We start from the raw sequence: 17,746 nt of genomic DNA on the forward strand, positions 1-17,746 counted from the left end.
TTATACTGAGAGCAAACATAATATCCTCTTCACTGTCCAGGCCTCTAAAGCAGCACCAACACTACATTTTTGGTTGCACGAACAAATAAGTCATTGAACATCTTTTCCCATGTTTGTGTTCTCTCTCACCTTTTCCAAGTAAAACGCTCCAAAGTTGGTCATATGACATGAAAATGACACACCTTCCTGTACACACCCAGGAACACAGCATCTCCAAAAACTGTTCCAGAGTAAGATATTCTTCCTTGGAAGACTGTAGACATAATTTTTGTAAAGACACGACTTTCAGGATTGTTTCTCGAAAAGGTAAGTTGAGCAGCTGCAACAGTTCTTGTCCCAGATTTGCTGCCATCATTTAAATGGAAACGTCTCTAGGCTGTAATTTTTCTCCTTGTCAGGAATGCTGATAGAATATGTTTCTTGGTTTATTTGCATAATATCTGTACAAAAACTTTTGGAATAAAATGGTCAACTCGGGCCCACTCTGTGGTTGCCTTTCTTCAAGTCCCCAAACAGAGACATGCTTTTCATTCCCTCCCCCTGCCCCACATCTAAGATAGTATCAGTGAGGCCCGGACCTAGCTTGTGTCACATGTTTTGAGTACACTGATCCACAGGGCCGGAATCAAGTAACTCCACACCCTGAGAAGTGGCTCTAGCCCAGGATGACACAATCTGTATTTGTCAAATCTCCAGTTGAAATAAGAAAGCAATTGTTTAAAGGCTCTTTGTTGCATAATAATGTTTTATTCAGAAGGAGAGGAAAAGTTAGACTGATACAAAAGGCAATTCTTGCCTTTTCCTACTTTATCCCACAACCAAATCAATTCTTTACTTTTGTGTTGCTGGTGCCTCCTCCGAGTTCATGCAATGGGATTTCTCCTGAGTGGCCTGCTGTTCGGCGGCTGGAGTCACAGCTGAATTTCACACACATCTCCAAGCAGCTGGAGAGAGTGGCAGAGCGGAAGGAACCTGGCAGTGGGTGGAGATTATTTTTAAATGCGGTTTGTCTCTATTTTGTTCAAGAACACAGAGCTCTTGTTTTCTTCACATGTAGATAAACAAGAGCGCCGTTTCAGACCATGAGAGAACTGAAGCTAGCAAGAAACATTTCAGTCTCTGGCCCCAGATTTTGAGTCTAGGGCAGAACGTATCGCTTGATCTCTGAGGTAAATGTTCTTGACCTTTGTGTTCAGGCTGTGACTGGAGCATATTAGAAAAACAAAAGGCAACCTTGTGACTTGGACCAAGCTTGTTTTCCACATTCTTTTCTGTCTTACTAATAACTGGGACCTAGCCCTGTACTAAAATACCATGCAACAGAGACTAAAGAACTTCCTCCATAACCAATACTTTCTAAATGAGACCTGAATATTTCACTAGGCAGGTTGAATTGGACAGTTAAGTGCTTTTGTATCTTAAACTTTGAATAAAATATTTTTAGATCTAAATTTTCAAAACTATGATGCATGTAATAAGTAAAAATGCTCTGGTCAAGCAAAATTGTATTTTTCTGCCATAATCATAAATAAATCGAAGGACTTTTCTAGGGTAGGGTTTTAAAGATGCGTTAACAAACTAGAAAAAAAGGTACTTGAGTGTAGGGTTTGAATATAAAATGAGACTAGGAATAATTTACATTCTAATGTTCATATCTGAGTGGGTAAAAACAAAATTCACAAAAATTTCCTTTTAGTGTGAGGTTTGGTTTTCTAAACCTATCTTGCACATATCTGATGAGTAGTGTTTTTTGTCGGGCTGATGATCCTTTTCCCCCTTTTCCTGATGTTCCCCTAACTCCTTCAAAGGGAACTTCCTTCCATGATGGAAGCTTCCGGTTATGATACGGAACTCTCCTTCCCCTCCCCTTCCCCCCATACCCCCGGCCAATCTTGTTCTGCTGGCCCAGGTGTTTGAACATTCATGTGACCCAACATACCAGCCACCCCTGATACTTTTCTACATGAGCTATCCATAAGCTAGAGGATGTACACCCAGTGCCACCCAGGACTTGTCTTCTTGTAGTAAAACAGATGGGTTTGCTGCTGTTGGACAGATTGAAGATGAGTCAGAGAGGAACAAGAAGGTACTGAGAAAGATACTGACTTTACTTGGGTCTCTGAAGTCCCCCCAAATGCAGTTCTTTCTTCAATGCTCTTGAGCTACTTCAGTATTATTCCAGGAAATCCAGAGCATTGTTCCAGAAAAATCTATCATCCCTTTACTCCAATCCAGTTCAAATTGGCTCTGGTTCTTGCAACCAAAGAGTTCTGACTCAACAATACCTATTTGAACATATATAGTATTGACATATAATGGTATTTTCTGAAATAAAATTTATTGGTGAGAACTATGAAAATTGGCAATGCTTTACTCTATTATGTAATGTATTATACATTGCCAGAAGTATTTAAAACAATTTTCCTGGACAATTTGCTTTTAACTTGGCACGTGTTAAACTCTATTACAAAGCTTATACTAATAAGAGTGACAGTAAATTAATGCTGAAATTAGGAACCTTTCCTTAGTCTGAAATTTTGTTTCATTTTTCTATTATTCAGAACTAGAGGCCCAGTGCATGAAAATTCATGCACTGGATGGGGGGTCCCTCAGCCTTGCCTGCTCATAGTCTGGGAGCCTACAGGGGCGGGAGACAACCTGGCCATTAGGGAAAGGTGACGCCCCCACCAAACCTCTGCTGCTGCCACTGCCAGCAGCACAAGCCTTGGCTGGCCCTGGTTACCTGAGCCTCGGGCAGCCCTGGGCTGCTGGGCATCTGCCATCTGAGGCTTGCCTGTGCCTTGGGCCAGCCCTGGGCAGCTGGGGGACTGAGGGTGGGTCTGGCTGCACCGCCGGTCTGCCACCCCCAGTAGGGCTGAAAGGACTGGGGGACTCCAGTGGGGCTGAGGGGACTGGGTGCTGCCATCTTGTAGCTATGGGCGCTGCCATCTTTGTGATGGTGTAATGGTCAATTTGCATATTTTGTCTTTATTAGATAGGATACTTTTTAAAAAATATATTTTTATTGATTTCAGAGAGGACAGGAGAAGGAGAGATAGAAACATCAATGATGAGAGAGAATCATTGATTGTCTGCCTCCTGCATGCACACCCCCTACTGGGGATCAAGCCCACAACCCTGGCATGTGCCCTCGACAAGCACTGAACCTGGGACCCCTCAGTCTGCAGGCCAACACTCTATCCACTGAGCCAAACCAGCTAGGGCTATTCAGAATACTTTAAAAATACTATTGATGTTTAAGAGATAAATTTGTACTACTGCCTAAATTATGTAACATTATATACGTACAGTTGGTATTGCAAATATTCAAATTCTTTCAGCTTATATTAATGAGCAGTCAGGAGACCTGGATATCATCTTTGATGTTTTGTTAACTAACTCTAGAGTTGGGTGTGTTGCTTGATATTTCAGGGTCATAGGAAAATGAGGATGTTGAAATAGATAGGATATGTTCCAGCTTTAAAATCCTATGATTCCACAACTAGAAGTTAGTTTTGTTAGAAAAAGGTTTTGCTGATTTTACAAAAAAATCAAACACAGCTTTTTACTCTTTCCTTTGGCCTGTTTACAAAAAAAAAAACAATTGTAAAAGTGATTGAAGGTGGGGGGGGGGATGGAGGGGAGGGGCAGAGAACTAAAACAAAAACACACACCATAAAAGTATATTTTAAAAATATATTAGATATTTTTAACTGCTTCAGTGAAAGAGAAAAATTTTGTTCTTAGAATTAAAATGTCAAATGGAAAAACTGACACACTGACTATTTAAAGTAATTTTTATTTTTTTTAATTTTTTAAAAAATATATTTTATTGATTTTTTACAGAGAGGAAGGGAGAGGAATAGAGTTAGAAACATCGATGAGAGAGAAACACCAATCTGCTGCCTCCTGTACACTCCCTACTGGGGATGTGCCCGCAACCAAGGTACATGCCCTTGACTGGAATCAAACCTGGGACCCTTCAGTCTGCAGGCCGATGCTCTATCCACTGAGCCAAACCGGTTAGGGCCAAAGTAATTTTTAAATAAAATTATTAAGTATTTTCTTAAGAAACTGATCATGTATTAAATGTACATTATGAAATGAATGTTATACACCTTTAGATTTTAAAATATAATACTTGAACAACTTTTCAGAAATTGATTTTGAAAGGCTAAAGAAAGAACCACAAATTGTCTTTTTTGTTTTGTCCCTAAAGACAACAAGTGCAGAATGAACACCAGCCCAGTGTTGCAGTTCTGGAGCTGGCATCTCATCGCGTAGTGAGTGTGGTATGTTAGGCAAATTTGGTTGCAAGAAACTCAAACATGTGTCCTGAGGGAATAGGGTGTTGGAGTTTGGTTCCTGTTTGTTCAGTTTAGAAGTATACATGTGCAAATTAGAAAAACTGAGATCTCAGCCATGATAATAGGCTTCCCAGGAATAACAGCAAAGTTGAACAATCAAGCCTCCTAGGTCCTAGGAGGAGAGAAATGCGAATTGAGTTTGGCTTTCTGGAACACAGAATCTGATGGATGTTCAGATCCCAAGGTATCAGAAGGAATTGGTGGATCTTTTCTTTAGATCGGGGTTCTCATCCCAATCATTTGGGGAATGTTTTAAAAATACAGATTTTGATGCCCCATTAGCAAAGATTCTTATGTAGTGAGTCTGGGGAAGTACTGGGGCCACTTTGTTTTTAAAATCTCCCAGCTAGATTTTGAACACCCCGCTCTCTGTGTGGCCTGATTTTGCTTTTCTCTTGATGTCTGCTTTGTGATTAGCCCACTACCCACCCTTTGGCTCCCTCAGCTTTTACTATTATGTGTCTTTTCTGGACTACAGACTCACTACCTCACCTTCTTCAAGCCTTAGCTCAGATGACACCTTCTCAGTGAGGCCTTCTCTGTTCCTATTATACTCCACAACACCCCCCCCCCCCCCCCCTTGGCAGTTCTAGTCCTCTTCCCTGCATTATTTTTATCTAACACGTATCACCTTCTAAGATTTTGTTTGCCTTATTTATTGTTTATTGCCTTTCTCATCCACCAGAATGCAAGTTCCATGTGGCAGAATTTAGTGGATTTTGCTCATATTGCATTCTCAGCCCCTAAACCAGAGAAGATGCTTAATAAATATCTATTGAATGGATGAGTGAATGGATGTGTGAAGGGATGTTTTCTGCTATCATTGGCTGGTATTAACATCTGCTCACTGGTGAGGTCACCCATGGCCACCACCCTCTGTGCCTCCTTTTGTTTTCAGCTTCCGCAGTTGATTGTCTGATGGGACCAGCTTTTGGAATTGAGTTTTTCCCCCAGGTCATTTCTGAATAGATATGACTTGACTATTTATAGGTCAGGTGCCCTCCCAGAGCTAAAGAGTACTGCCTAGGGCCACCAGTTCAGCAGGGGCTGTGTGGAGGCAGTTTCTCCAAGAAGTAGGTTTTGGTGCAGAGTGAGTGTTCAGTACATTACCTAACCCTGCTGAGTTCAGGAAAATGGCATTGCAGTACCTGTTTGTCGTAGCTTAGTGAGTTTTTCAGAAGTTCCAGGGAGCAATGTACACTATAAAGCAAACTGTGTGTGAGAAGCGACACAATTTTAGATGATATTTAAATGTAGTACTTAATAAAAAGCCTAAGAGAAGTTGTAGGGGAGAAATTAGGAATTGAGGAACTTGTTGCTTCAAGAAACTTTGGAATTCTTCCTCCCACCCCTGAATATTTTTTAAATGTTATTCTCATTTCACTGCTTTCTATTTGAGAGGGGCTCCTGGTACATAAACTTCCAAAACATTATTTAAGAAGAGCAAATGCAAAGATCTGCACGCTGTCTCCAAAACTAAACTGCACAAGTACAGATGGGAGGGGATAGAGTTTTATAGCTGTTTGCATGCTAAAGACTGAACAAATATTTTGGGGATATCTTTGTTTGTTTTTAGTTGGCAAAAACAATGTTTATAAAAATAGCATGGGATGGTAGAAAAATATTAATCAAACTGAATTTTGAAATATCATTCAAAGAATGCAGAAAATTGTACTTCTCTACTCCTCCCTTTATAGCTGGAATGTTGGAGCCAGTTCCATATGCCACATTTGAGGAGCTATTTAGGGTCTCGTTAGATGAGTGTTTGGAGGAGATAAATGGGGTATTTAAGTGAAGGGTGGTTTGAGAAGGCACATGCTATGGTTGCTGACTTCAAATGTTCAAAGGCTATGTACAGAAGGGGAAATGGGCTGTTCGGGACTCAATACTTATTAGTACTAGCTTCAGATTCACTGGACATCTTAATACACATTGTATTCATATTTATAATAATGATTTAAAGTCTTATTTCTTTCCCCCCTTTTAGAGTTGAGCAAACTCATACTTGGAGCTGTTTTGCAATTGTTCAAGGTCATACAGCTAGGTAGTCATAAACCATACCATTTTGTGTTTAAGTTCAATGGTGTTTCTACCAATACCATAGCTACCTACTAAATGTATAGTGAGACACATTTCAGTTCAATGTAGCAACTAGCAGGACTGTTCAAAGATGAATACTATTGTGAGGTCGTGAGTGGTTCCCTGCACTCAGAGTTCAAGCATATGCTGGACAGCTGTTTTGCCAGGATCTGGTAGTCCCTTCAATTTACACATATAGAATGATATGCTTATCTTACTAAACAAAATATTAAAAACGAATGCTAATCATAGAGCCAAAGGACCTCCAGAAGTGAGGCCAAGTGCATTTAAGTGACTGAACTATGGGCATTCTCTGTGGTTATTAGAAGATAACTACAGCACCCAAAGTTCATTCTCTGCACTTACAATCTAACGTTTTTTTCTGCTGCAGCAGTAACCCTTATCTAATATCTGGGTAATAAAGTGTGGAACTAGAGGGTATGGAAAGAGGAAGGGCAGGGATGTTTTGTGAATTCCTAATATGAGTTATTTGGCATGCTCTTGCTTTATTAAAACAAGCAAAGAATGTGAGTGGCAGTAGGAGAGGGTTTAAAATGATAAGCAGAGAATGCTATCTAGCAAAAGAGAACAGAATGCTGTGGAAGGCTAAGGAGGGCAGGGACTATGGCTTGTGCTGTATTTCCCTCTTGTTGAGTAGATGCCCAACATGTATGTGTTGAAATGAATAACGACATCAACACTTCAACAAATATTTAAAGAGAACCTTCTTAGAGCTGAGCTGTGTGCACAGTCTGGGAGCCAAACATGAAGTATTCAAAAATCTCTATCCTTTTAAGGAACTCACAGTCTACTAAGAAAAGACCACCAGGCAAAACAATGGGCAAAAAGAGAGTGCTAATGATTGTCACAGAGAATAGATACAAAGCTCTCTGAAAACAGAAAGGAAAGCATATGTAATTCAGCCTAAGTGTATAGGGTGAGGATGTGGGTGTGGTGAAAGGAGGGGAAGTCAGGGAAGATTCCAAAGAGGAAATGCTGCCTTATCTTTTGAAGGATGGTAGGAGGAGGTTCACCTGGTTAAATGAGGGATGGATTTCAGATGGGGAAGATATACTCAGGCACAGAGACAGAACCTGTGCACTTGGTGTGTGACATGTGGTGGGAGTGAGAGCTGGAGCTGAAGCGGTCTAGGGATCGGATCACAAAAGGATCTGTACATCGTAGTAATTAACTTGATTCTAGTTGTCCAGGTGGAGAGCCTCCGAAAGATGTTCAAGAGGCAGCCTCTGTTTTTGGAGCATTCTCTCCCAGTGATATGAGACAGAAGCAGAAGTGAAATTAGAAAGGCTTGACCAACTGAAGACTGGCAAAGAGGCTGAAGTAGTGGAGACAGCTTATTAGTCACAGAATTACAAGAGGAAGAATCCATCCATGATATTTTAAATTAGAGAACTTTAGTAGAGATAAATTTCGTGGCCTGGTTGTTGGAATGGCGAGATTTCCGTCATGGAATTAGGTGACAGTGAAGTGAGTAGCAGAGTGAGTAATATGGAATGCCCGGAATTGGGAACACAGGGCTGCCCTGAGTTTGTATTAGTTGATGACTCTTTTGAACCGAATTCAGGAAATGACATAAAAATGACTTGCACAATAAAATTAGAAGAATAGAGACCATGAAGTCAGTACCTTGGAGAAAAAAATAACCGGAGTTGGTGGAGATGGGGAAGTAGCCCCTGTCAGAGGGCCATTTTGGACTGTCCAGTGGGAGGATCCTCAAGGAAAAACAAAGGCCTTGAATCCAGCCCTTCCTCGCCTCAACCCATTCTGTGCCCACCTTGCCAGGTGCCTTCACCCTTCAGCACATCACAGGCAGGGTTAGGTGGGGGGGACCATCTCCAGGCATTTCCTGGCGGTAGGTACTTGGGAGAAAAGGAATTCCCCCCAACCCCCCAAAAAAGGAGAATGTCAATGTTAGAATTTTGAAAAACTGCACACCACATACTTGAGCCGACTGCACATTGTAGGATGAGGAGAGAAAACACATGCCAAGGGGTCAAGTAGACGGGTCCTTCCTGACTCTGAGTCCAGCGCTCCTCCCAGGACCCGCATCGCCGGCTCGGCCGCTCCCACCTGGACGCACGGTCCTGGGGTGCACGGCGGCCCCCTCCTCGCGCCGCCCCCAACCCCCAGCCGCCCGGGCGCTCCCGGCCCCGCCCCCTGCCCAGCTGGGCGGGGTCTCCGCGCAGCCGCTACCCCGGCGCGTGCGGGGTCGGGCGGACGCGGGTCGGACCGCGGGTCTCGGAGGTCGCCGGGCCGCCTGCGCCGCCGCCCCTCGCCTGACGCACGCAGGGGCTGGACACGATTTGCCACGAGCGGCTGGAGCCCTGCGCGCCGCCGCCGCCCGCGCCCGCCCCGCCCCCAGCCCGCCTCCTCCCGCCTCGCCCTCCTCCCTCCGGTGTCCCGTCGGCGTCCCCGCGTCCTCTCCCGCCGCCGGGGAGAGCCGGTCCGCAGCGCCAGCGCCGGCCAGGTGAGTGTGGCCGCCGTGTGGCCCGGGCGGCCCGGGCGGGAGGAGGGTGCAGGCCCTGCGGCGGCGGCGGCGGCGAGCGCGGGCGGGTGGAGGCGGCGGCGGGCCCGGCTTTCTCCCCCCGCGGGCCGCGCGGCGCAGGGAAGGGCGCCCCCGCCCGCAGCCCCCGCCGCCGCCGCTGCCGCAGACAAAGCGCCCGAGGTGGGCAGCCGGGCGGGCGGTCCCCGCCTCCGCCTCCGCGCCGCCTGCGGGGTGCGGCTGCGGCCCGCCAAGCCCCGGCCGCTGGCGCCTCCCCTGCTGAGCGCCCTTCTTCGTGTCTGGGTGTCAGGGACCCGAATCGTGCAACAGGTCTAGGCGTCCATCCGTATTTTCCGGTGTGCGGGGCCCGAGGTGGCGCCCGCTCCGGGGCGAGTCCCCGCGCCCAGCGCCCGCCGCTGGCTCCTTTGTGTGGCCGGCGACCGGCCCGCCCGCTGGGTGGGGGACGCCGGCTCCGGGTCCCCGGGCTGCGCGAGGCTCCGGACGCCTCCCTCGCGGAGAGCGGCTCGGCTTCCGCCGGCCTGCAGCAGGCTGACATCCCTCAGCCTTTGGAGGAGCCACAAAGGAAGGGGGGCAGGCTCTCCAGCCAGGACCTCCTGTTATGTGTTTGTTTTCTGTGTGTCAGGTGGACGCATGCTGGACCCGCGGTGTGGTCGGGCGGCCCCTGAGGGTGCGGGAGGGATTCCGCCCTGGGATGCACGGCTTGGACAGCCCCCGGTTCCCTTGGCGCTTTGACATCTCTCTGGTACACAGACCTCACCCTGCAAGTTGGAAGTGCTGGCGAGGGAGTAACTTGATAGCGGCGATTTGACAGGTCACCTCTCCCTTCACATTCTGTCTGTGCCAACCATACCCACCACGCATTCTAGCAAAGGTTGGCAAACCTTCCGTTAAAATCGCCACTCAGAATACCCCCTGTGTTGGAAAATATGAATCCATATGGTTTTCTTTGGCTTAACGAACCTTATTTTCTTAGGTGCGAGAAACTTTTTTCAGCCTCCCCAAGGTAGAATACATAATAAAGGAGGTTTATCTTTGTTTACGCACCTTGGGTCAAGCTCTCACCTATCTGGTTTCACTGGTGTGCTATTTTGGTATCACAATACTAAATAGAAGGAAGGTATCTTCCTTTTGCTGTGAGCAATAAAATACTTCTTTGTTCTAGAACCAGGAAGCTTTATGTGGACAGAAGTTGGTGACTTGCTTTTCACCCCATGACCAAATACATTAAAATATTCCCAAAGGACTTAAGAAAGCATTACACAACTCTGTAGATTGTTTGTGCATCCAAAATTCCAGGAAATAATTTTGCTGTATGTTTATTCAAACAATCTAACCTTGAAAAGTGGGCCTGCTCTGTAAATACCCACACATTAGGGGGTGCATTGATTGGATTTAAAGAGTTTGCCAAGCACCCCTGTGAATAATAGCTGGAAGGAATCATTGGTGGATGAGATTAGGAGCTGATGATGGATGGACCTAGAAGTCTGACAGCAAAATGCAGAACATGTGAAGTGGTAGAGGTTGCAAATTCATTTATTTGGGTTTTTGTTTGACAGGCATATCTGAAAACTAACTGTCTACTAATTTAAAAAGCAGAAAAGATTACATTTTGTCCTGTTTTTCATGTGCTTAATAAAGACTCCTTGAAGCTCTTTTCTACTTCCTAAAAACACACTTGATATTAATAAGGACTTTTCTTTTGAAGAAATAAAATTATACCAAATTAATATGATCTGGAGAAAGTTTCTCTGGCATAATTAGTAGTTTGACTTCACTAAGGATACCAATGTTACACCGTGTAACATTGAACTTCAAAGAGCTTCCCTAGCTGTTATTAGCAATAGGAACAGTCTCTTGAGAAAAGTAGGATATTTACTAATGAAAAGTAACAGAAACTTTATGAAATCATTTTCTTTTTTAAAAAAAATATATTTTATTGATTTTTTAGAGAGGAAGGGAGAGGGATAGAGAGTTAGAAACATTGATGACAGAGAAACATTGATCAGCTGCCTCCTGCACACCTCCTACTGGGGATGTGCTGACAACCAAGGTACATGCCCTTGACCAGAATTGAACCTGGCCAACACTCTATCCACTGAGCCAAACCGGTTAGGGCGAAATCATTTTCTTTTATCGAGATAAAACTCATATACTTTAGACTCCACTTAGTGTTCAGTGGCGTTATTGTATTCATAAAGTAGGACAAACATCTCTAGTTCAAGAATATTTTCATCATCCCGAAAAGACACCCCCAAACCCATTGGCTATTATTCCTATTCTCTCTCTCCTGCATTTGGCAATCACTTATCTACTTTCAGTATCTGTGGATTTGCCTTTTCTGGACATTTCATGTAAACGGAATCATAAAGTATGTGGCTCCCCGTATTACGCATATATCAATACGTCATTCCTTTTCATGGATGAATAATATTCCATTATATGGATATACCACATTTCCACTTTTTTACTATTATGAGTAATGCTTCTATGAACACTTATTTATAAGTGTGTGTGGACATAGGTTTTCTGTTCTGTTGGGTGAATACTTCGATGTGGTATTACTGAGTCATGGTAGCTCTGTTTAACCTCTTGAGGAACTGCTAAGCTTTTTCATAGCTGCCGTACCGTTTTGCAATCTCACCAATGAAGTTTGAGGGTTCCATTTTCTCCAACACTTGTTAAACGTTGTCTAGAATAGTCATTCTATTGGGAGGGGGTATCTGGTTTTCATTCGCATTGCCCTAATGCCCTAATGGCTAATGATGTTGAACATCTGTTCCTGTTCTCATTGGCCATTTGTGTATCTTCTTTGGAAAAATGTCTATTTGATTTATAATCATTTCTGCTTGTTTTCACATGTATTTTCTTATTTAGTCTTCGAAATAATACTGTAAGATAGATTTGTTTCTGTTTTACTGCTAGGAAAGTAAGGTGCAAAGAGGTTAAGTAATTTGCTCCTTCTTAAAAACCTTATAAAGTTAGTAAGAATAATGGTGTGAATATAAACTTAGGTCTTCTGACTCCACTTCCTGCATTCTTTCCACTTTGTGGGGCATATACAGAATTCAAATTGTCTTTGCAGATTTGCTTGGCTAATCATTGCCAAAGTGGGGGCATAATAAATAAATAAATCAACAACAAAAAGCAGGTGTTAACGGCCACAGTGCCTCATATTCACCAGATTTTGTTATGCTTTCTCAACTAAATTTTTTCTCTCTGTCCTAATAAGGTGGATATGATTTGCATATTTCCTGTGGGGAAACAGAGCAGTTAAACCTAGTCCCAGCTTCTTAGTGTCATAGCTAATCCTAGAACCCACTAATCACTGGGACATGGGGCTTTCTCTTCTCCTGCAGCTTCATGTTCTCTGTTTTCTCCCTTTAATATTAAAGTGATTGGACAAGTTCACATTTTTCATAAACATTAACATTTTTCTGGATTAAACTGAAATTAGCTTTTATTTTTGAACTAAGTATCTTGCCAGTTTCACTTTGAAGTGCAGGATCACTAGGGTATATGCTTCAGTTTTTGTGTACTAGTTTGGATCAGACATATGCAGAATTCTCAACTCCCAGAGGGTAGAGTCCACAAGTTATTTATTCATCTTTGCATGTTCATTGTCCAACATAGTGCCTGTCACATACCAGGGACTCTAACCTTTGTTTAATGAATAAATACAAATACATTTTTTTTATTGGAAAAAAAATACACAAAACAATACAAATTATCTGTTACACTCTTTTAGAATAAAGGTAGTCTAAATTCCAGAAAAAGAAAGTATTTCTTAACCCTGGCATATGACCTAAAAACTAATAAATGTTAAAAATTAGAACTTGATTTAAAACTCAACACTGTATGTTATGGAAGGAAGTAAGTGTTGTTCCATCCTGGGTTTAAAAAAGTAGGTTCCTAGCCAGTTTGACTCAGTGGTTGGAGCGTGGGCCCGTGGACTGAAGGGTCCCGGGTTCGATTCCGGTCAAGGGATGTACCTAGGTTGCAGGCTCGATCCCTGGTGCTGGTCGGGGCTCATTCGGGAGGCAGCAGTGGATGTGTCTCTCTCATGTCAATGTTTTCTCTCTGTCTCATCCCCTCCCTTCCACTCTCTCTAAAAATCAGTGGAAAAATATCCTCGGGTGAGGATGAACAACAACAACAACAACAACAAAAATAGGTTCTAAGTACCTGCTGGCACAAGCGCTTACTCTAAGCTCAATGTCCAAACAAGAGTTGTACTCTGAGTATTTGTTAAATAAAGGAATGCCCAATGAGTGGGTAAAAGAATTAATTTTTGCTATAACAAGTAGAGGAGATAACAGCAAGTTAATATTTAGGCCCTGTTACTCATTTATGTATTTTAATTGTCAAACATATATGTTAGTTATAAAAATTCAAATAATGTATTGGTATATAGAGTTAAAGTTGAAAATCTCCCATTTACTTCTTGTCCTCTTTATTTCTTTCACTCCAAGGTAATCATTATTAACAGTTTGAGATTTATATTACAAACCTATATCTTTGCATTTATGTGTACATAAGTACAAATATACATTTATATATCCAGCCATACCCACATACATGTGTGTGTATACACAATAGTTTTTCTTTTACAGATGGGGTCATTCTACATATATCCTTTGTTTTTCACTCAAATATATTAAGACTTTTGCATCTATCATCAGAAAAGATAAACATAATATTTGTTTGCTTTTTAGTTTGCTATTCTTGCCTGGTTTTGGTGTTAAAATTAAGCCAGCTATTAAGAATGAATTGGTAAACTATCCCCATTTTCTCTGTTGTCTGGAATAGTTGAAAATATCTGCCCTGTAAACATCTTTTAGAAATCACCTGAAAACCTTGGTGAAGGAAGAAATCCATGACAACGTTTCTCATTTTTCCTGTTTTTATTGTTATATCACATTTTAGACCTTATTTTCTATTACATATTTGGTGAAGGAATCCTTCCATACACAATTCTCTCAGCTCTGATAAGGTGACAAATGCAAATGATTAAATGAACCAATGGATGCAGAAGTATGTACACTTTTAGAGAGATCCAGAGTAAAGTCCTACACTTACTAGTTGTATACTTTTGGCAAATTACCCTCTTCAAACGTCTGTTTTCTATTCTGTAAAATGGTAATGGTTCCAACCTCACAGGAATCTTGGAAATATTAGAGATGTGAGACAATATATGAAGTTGCATCTAATAAAAGTGAAAAAATAACACTAAGCTATAAATGTAAATTTGTCACCTTAATTACTATAAATTGTTTCATCTACCAAGAACAAATTTAAGGAGAAAGAATGGTGGAGCTATAGGGATGATTCCACTAATAAGTTGGAAGAATCTATAAACATTTCCAGGCTATTTAAAACTTAATTTTGGAAAACAATGATTTCTAAATACCTGCATGTTTTTGGGGCAGGATAGTGGGGAAAGTACTGGAGTCAACAGACCTGGATTAATCTTGCATTATCACTTGTTAGCCTTGTGACTTTGGACAAGTTAATCTCTCTCTGTAAAATTGGATAAATGCACTTACTTTATAGGGTAAGTATGAGGAAAGATATTAGTATAATGCCTGGTATTTAATAGGTATTCAGATTGTTAAAAAACATTTTTTTTGCATGTGTTGAGTGCCTAACATTGATGAGCATGAGGTGTTGGGTTCTGCTATTTCAAGACTGCATGGTGTAGTAGAAAGGACATAAAGCCCTAAATCAGACATTTAGCCTGTGTATTGCACTTACTCGCCATTGGCCTTGGACAAGATGCCTGCTCACCTTCTTCTATTTCCTTACCTGTAAAAAGAGAGTAAGAGAACCAACGCTTATTGAGAATCTATTTTATATGCATTTATTAGGCATATAAAAGATTTAACAAATCTTCATTTAATCTTCCCAATAATCCTCCCACGTACAGATAATTTGTCATTTCCCATTTTAATAGATGAAGAAACAGAGGTGCAGGAATTCGATTTTCTGAAGTCCACTGGGTGTCCACCCTCTTCCCCTGCCCCCCAGTCCCGTCCATGTTCTTTTATTCATTACAGCACTCCCCTCCTGGGATGATAGGATGTGTCTACATACAGCGAATACCAAATGGAGAGAACACTGCAAACTGAAACACTAAGTGTATAAAAGAGCTAAACCAATGTATGATTAGGCTACTAATTTATTAATGATTTCCATTAATCAAATACAAATAGAGGATTGTTACTGTGTCCTAATGCCTGTGCTTAAGAGTAGTAATTTAAGTTTTTTAATATGTATGTTTCTTATAACCACTTTACTTAAATAATTTATGAATCTTCATTGCATTTCTGCTTTGACCAGGTGAAGGAGAGGGAGTAGGTAGTTGTCATAAAGGGAAATATGAGCTTGTTTGATGGGTGTGTGTGTGTGTGTGTGTGTGTGTGAGAGAGAGAGAGAGAGAGAGAGAGAGAGAGAGAGGGAATGTGTGTATGGAAGAGGTGAGAAGTACAGTTCTATGGCAGTTTGGCATTTACTGAAACTATAGACTCTTGGAAAGAAGTAGGGGAAAATCTACATTATAATTCATTATCCACTAGCAGACTTGCAGAGTTGTTTAAAAAAATGAACCTGCCTTTGTCAGCTGGTTTATAAAGAGCTATTGATTGATTATATTCTTGAAAGATAGTGATATTGTCTTTCCTTTGATAGGGGTTGCCAAAGCTATTGCTATGGGTTTTATTTTATTTGATCAGATTCTTTGATATTGATTTTGCATTTCTGCAAGCCTTGTGCTAGAGATATGCAACCCCCCCTCCCCCCCCCCCCAAAAAAAAATGCATTGGGATATTGCAAAATAAATTGTGATTCAGTAATAGTATAGAAGGTTTAGTAGTTCTGTTAAGGCTTCAGTTATCATTTTTATTCTGTTGATTAGAAGTGGGAATTCCTATGTTTAGGATAGAGAATTTTTACCAGAGTGACTGGAATTGCACTGTGGAAATTCTCACTGGTATTGAAGACTACTTTTTTTTTTTTTACAGAATACAAAGTGTGGTGAGTTATATGTAAGAGGGTAGAAAACATGGTTCTTGTCTTCAAAGAGTATATTTTTAGTTTGGGAGGCAATGAAGGAGGACACAAGTAAAAGGACACAGAGATTTTTAAAACTTGCACTTGCTCTTTGTAAAATCACTTTAACTGCATTGGGCTTTGTTAAATACCATAGGTCTCTTCTGATGGATACTGTCAGAGTAACCCAACCCTTTGAAAACTGGCAGTTGTGTGTCTTGTATATCTTGTTCATTCTATAGTGTTCTCTTTGCTGTACAAAAAAGGACTGTTTGGAATAAATACCAAGAATAGTTCCTCTTTTCTGTACTTTGCTGTTTATCTCCTGGATTGTGGACTGGGTTCTTCTTTTTGTGATGGCTGTTAGAAAGCCAGAGCCAGGCTTGTGGAACACCCCAGAGTGGGCATACAGGCTTTATGCTTTGCATTTTGCTTATCCTTGGCTTGGCATCATTGTTGGGGTCTTCTTTATTCTTTTGCTTTTATTGTTTAATTTATTAACTTTTATGGTTCATGTAGTCTTACAAGTCTCATTAATCCTTTTCAGGACAAGATAGGGGTATATATAAATAATTATACATGAAATCCATGGAGGAACATATCAAGGCAAACAGATTAATATAGTAAAGACCATATACGGCAATGGGTTTATTTCATGGGCCAGCTTTGATTGATAATGGTGGCTGAATGGAACACTGCCTTAAGAAGTATTTAGAGCCACCGTGTGGATTTAGTGGGAAGGGCTATTGTTATCATTGAGCAATGTTGTTGTCATGGGTGTAGGAATATTGATGGCCAGTGTTTGCCATCCCAATTACAGATAAAATATACAGGATACTGCATAGTACAATTGGTGAGTGACTTTTTAAGTTTAGAGTTAGGTTTTGCCAGGTGAGATGTGGATTTGGGAAACAAGCTGGTTATTTTGGGGGGGGTTGGCAGTCAGATTGGTTCAGCTGCAATGAAATGTCTGCAGTGTGTTAAGCAGAAATGAAGTTGGTGGGAAAAGTGAAGAAGGAGGTGTGGGCAGCCTTCTTCCACAATCCCATCCAGAATACCACATTTATGTTTAGTTGTCCTGTCTCCTTAGTCTCCTCTGATAGTTTCCCAATCTGTTCAGATTATTTTTATGACCTTGACAGTTTTGAGAAGTCCTGGTCAGATATTCTATAGGACATCTCTGAACTTGGGTTTGTCTGATGATTAGAATGGGGCTATGGATTTTTGGAAATAAGTTGAATTGCCCTTCTCATCATGTCATGTGAGGGAGTGCCGGATATATTAATGACATTACTGGTGATGTTAACTTAGATCACTTGGTCAAGGTCGTGTTTGTCAGGTTTCTCCACTGTAAGGTTACTATTTTTCCTTTTACATACTTTATTTTGGGAAGTGATTTACTAAGTTCAGCCTATCCTCAAAGTGGAAGGGGGAATTAAAGGAACTTTCTTTTTAAAAAATGTAATATTCCTTTAGATGGGTGTACTATTTATTTTATTCAAGTACTCCCTTATCGTATGTAATAAAGAAGGAATATGCAAATTGACTGTCACACCATCACAAAGATGGTGGTGCCCATAGCTACAAGATGGCGGCGCCCAGTCCCCTCAGCCCTGCCGGAGTCCCCCAGTCCTTTCAGTCCCACCAGGGGGGTGGTAGGTGCGTGGTGTGGCTGGACCCATCCTCAGGCGGGTCAGGCCGCTCCTTGCACCTGCTGCCGGAGTCCCACAGT

General features: G+C 41.8%; 1 protein-coding gene across 2 annotated transcripts in view; it reads left to right on the forward strand.

Annotated features, from left to right (window-relative positions):
• The first annotated feature begins 8,806 nt into the window (after positions 1–8,806).
• The window catches only part of SESTD1 (SEC14 and spectrin domain containing 1), a 97,428-nt gene continuing 88,488 nt past the window's right edge, over positions 8,807–17,746 (forward strand). For both annotated transcript variants that reach the window (XM_036319159.1, XM_036319160.1), the window contains exon 1: positions 8,807–8,934. The gene's annotated coding sequence lies outside the window, so the exon portion shown is untranslated. The remainder of the gene's footprint in view (positions 8,935–17,746) is intronic.

The sequence above is a fragment of the Myotis myotis genome, unplaced genomic scaffold (genome assembly GCF_014108235.1).
Source record: "Myotis myotis isolate mMyoMyo1 unplaced genomic scaffold, mMyoMyo1.p scaffold_m19_p_8, whole genome shotgun sequence".
NCBI classification, from domain to species: Eukaryota; Metazoa; Chordata; class Mammalia; order Chiroptera; family Vespertilionidae; genus Myotis; species Myotis myotis.